General features: G+C 35.3%; 1 pseudogene; it reads right to left on the reverse strand.

Annotated features, from left to right (window-relative positions):
- Positions 1–213: 213 nt before the first annotated feature.
- Positions 214–3047, reverse strand: LOC146668298 (uncharacterized; annotated as a pseudogene).
- Between the last annotated feature and the right edge of the window lie 322 nt (positions 3048–3369).

Below are 3369 nucleotides of genomic sequence, written 5' to 3' on the forward strand. Positions count from 1 at the left end.
ACACTGCCTACTGTTAAACAGGAAGATAATTAAGATAACACTGAACTTAACAACCTAACACTCATAAAAATATAATCCACTTTAGAAACAATGGGTTTATGCTAATAATAATTTTATTTAAAAAAATTTAGAAACTGATTTAAATCTCTAACAACAAATGAACACAGTTCTTACAAAGCATTTAACTCTAAACTCATTTATTTCATTGTTCTCTCAGCTGCCATTGGAAACTTTAAAGGCTGAAAGCAGATCTCTGAGAACACCAATGGTTGACATCAGCTCACCGTACTCAGATTTGGGATTTTCCTCTGGCTTAATTTTGTTAGCCATGTTGCGCACCTGTTCCTCCTTTACGCATAAAACACAAGAAGCTAAAACTCATAACCAATAGCTGAAGAAATCATTTTTTTCCCCAGGACCTTTCCAGATGGTGAAAATTGAGTGAAACCCTGATCTCACGTAGTCATTTCCTGTAACCAGGGAATGACGCGGCATGCGTGCCTCCATGGTTGACCAAAGATTGTTTATTAATAAGAGGACTCGCTCTGCATAGCTTATAGTAACCCGGTCTTTAAGTCTGACGACATTAGCCGATTCCGGGTCCAAACACTGCGGTATCACTTAGCATTACAAACTGTCTAAATTATTTCATCTTTAATAAAATGGTCAGTGTGGCTGCTCTACCAGGTGTACCAATTAAGTTCAAAATCCAGGCATCCGTGAAAACAGAACTCATGAAATTTAACGTAATGGGAAGTTAGCCTGCACTGAAAAAAAAAGTTCTTTCAATTTACTTGATTTTATTGTGTACATCGGTCCCACATAATATGAATAAGTATGACTGACTTAATTTTCCACTTTCCCTCAAGTAATTAATGCTTGTCACATCAAAGTATTTTATTTACATCAGATTACTTTAAAAAATCATGTTTGATGTACTAAAATTAATCTATTATCATAATATCAATATATTGCATAATGTCAATATATTTTAATATTTAACACCAACTTATTTTTATTTGCCAGTGGTACGCAATGATATTATGTAATGTAAACACATTGCAATTATGTTCTTGCAAGACAAATTATGGCTTTAAATCCTACTTAATTTTTTCAATTGAAATATTAACTGATCATTATTGACAAAAAAGGCAAAGACTGTGAGTGCTACTGAACAATACACCTTTATTAAACTGTAACAGCAGTGAAAGCAGCAATTCTGCCATGAACAAGTCCAAAATCGCATCCATAAACTTGTTAACACATTTTTAAAGATAGCCTGCAGAAATAGCTAGAAGACAAAGTTAGTTTGAGAATATATTTGCAAATGTTTCACAAAAAAGTGACCTTAGCAGCAAATAAAAGAAAGTGCTTATAGATGATCCTGTCATCTCTTACATATAACATTTGTATTAATTACACAATTGAAAATGTAAACTAAATTAAGACTACCTGAAAAAAAGCAACATGCTTTTATGAATAAATAGATTTACACAAATATAACTTGTGTATTATTTGACAACAGTTTCAGCTTCTGTACAAGTATTTACCTGTATAAGATTTCAACTAAGTTGAGCCTTAAATGACATTGTTACACAACTAATACCAAACACCTACATGAATTTTAATATTCATTTTAAACATGTAAGCAGGACATTAAGGTTGATTTAGAACATATTGTTAAAAATCGTCAGTAAAAATTTCTTACAACATGATACCAAAAGGAAAAATCATCCTGCATTGCAGTCACATGAGGGGAAAGCAATAAAAACATAAGCAGTATAACGTTACTGAACACAAAATGAAAAACTGCAAAGAATTGCAGAAGTGCAGTCTTTGACTTCTCAATGAAACAGATGGTTTTTTTAAAGCAAGAACTTTAGAGAGTTTAGCTCCATCCAGTTCCATGAAAACCTTCTGGAAAACATCAAAGTTGTAGCGAAGGTCAGCAGGGTAGGCAAGGTTTAATGCATACATGAGTCCAAATAGCATTATCACAGCAAATGCTACATTATCCAAATTCTTCGCCACCCTGATGCCTGCAAGGACAACTCTTGTTTATCTGCTGAAGCTCAAACAGTGGTGTCTTCAACAGTCTCACTGATGGCACGTTCTTCCATGCCCTGTAAAAAAGAAGCCATGTTAGTCATTTCATGCCAAGTAAGTAATATGACACACTGTGGAAAATCCAAAAAAAAGAAAAGAAAAAAAAGACAAGTACATACCACATACTCCTGGATAAGCATGCCAGCGCCTTCACCCATGTAGATACACACTCCCTTAACACACTCAGCATCAACATCTTCACACTGAAATGAAATGTATGTATATAGCATCTTCATTCAGCCCTTGTCCTTCATTTAAGTTTTACTAGTGTACTTTACATGAATGTTTTTAAAGTAAAGGCACACAAATTAATAATAGGTTTACTGGCAATTAATAATAAGTTGACAAAGTGAAGGTTAAAAAAACAAGCAGATGTAAAAATACAAAATGAGAGAATTTATCATGGGAAAACATTTGAAATCTTCCACAATTGTAAAGTTTCATCCAAAGAGGATCATGTTAAGTGAATGTTGAGGCTTTATCACTTACATTATCCATTTATGCCACAATTCTTTTCAGTATTAGTCCAAGCTCTCCTCTTCTGTTGACCAACTTCACCAGGTTGTCCAAGTGGAGAGCCAGCTGAGCCAGGAACTTTGTCTGAGGGGGGATGGTGGCAATTCTCTTAAACTCAGCGTTGATCTGAAAACATGAGCACAGAGGAATGAGCTTCAAAGGTTTAATACCTGGAAGAAGGCCGCAATCACTCATGCTGAAGAAATGGGCTGTCAAATAACAACTGTGCCTTAACCATTTTAGGTTAATACCACAAGAACACCGTATATGAGGCAAACCTTACCTCATGGAAATCAATTAGAGCAGGCCATCTTGCCATGAAAGCCTCCATCATTGGTGCATCACGAACAACTTCATGTCTTCTGTATGAAAAAATCTTTTCCATCTTGAGTTTCACCAACTCTGTTACTCTTTTTTATGTCCATGTGGTGGGCTTTGGCATGTCAATAGCTTTAAGAGTCCCTTTGTCTGCTACTTCTGAAACTGAGGTAAGGTTAAAAAACTCATTCCCAAACAAGGAATCCATAAACTGAAGTCTGAAACTGCCCTGAAGACTTGACTTCAACAATGAGATCCTCAGTTGATTCAGGCGCTCCATTAGAGAGTGAGCCTTCGACAGGTTCCGTCAGCCAAAATAGTCTTTAGGACGATAGGACTCTGTAGGCAAAAAAGAATTACATATCAGACATTCAGAAAGAATCCTTTCAGTTTAGTTTTCATAAAGCTATCCATACCCAATACTCAAAG

The sequence above is a fragment of the Rhamphochromis longiceps genome, linkage group LG6 (assembly GCF_057381845.1).
Source record: "Rhamphochromis longiceps isolate RC_006_pf linkage group LG6, R_longiceps_female_GT1.1, whole genome shotgun sequence".
Classification (NCBI taxonomy): domain Eukaryota; kingdom Metazoa; phylum Chordata; class Actinopteri; order Cichliformes; family Cichlidae; genus Rhamphochromis; species Rhamphochromis longiceps.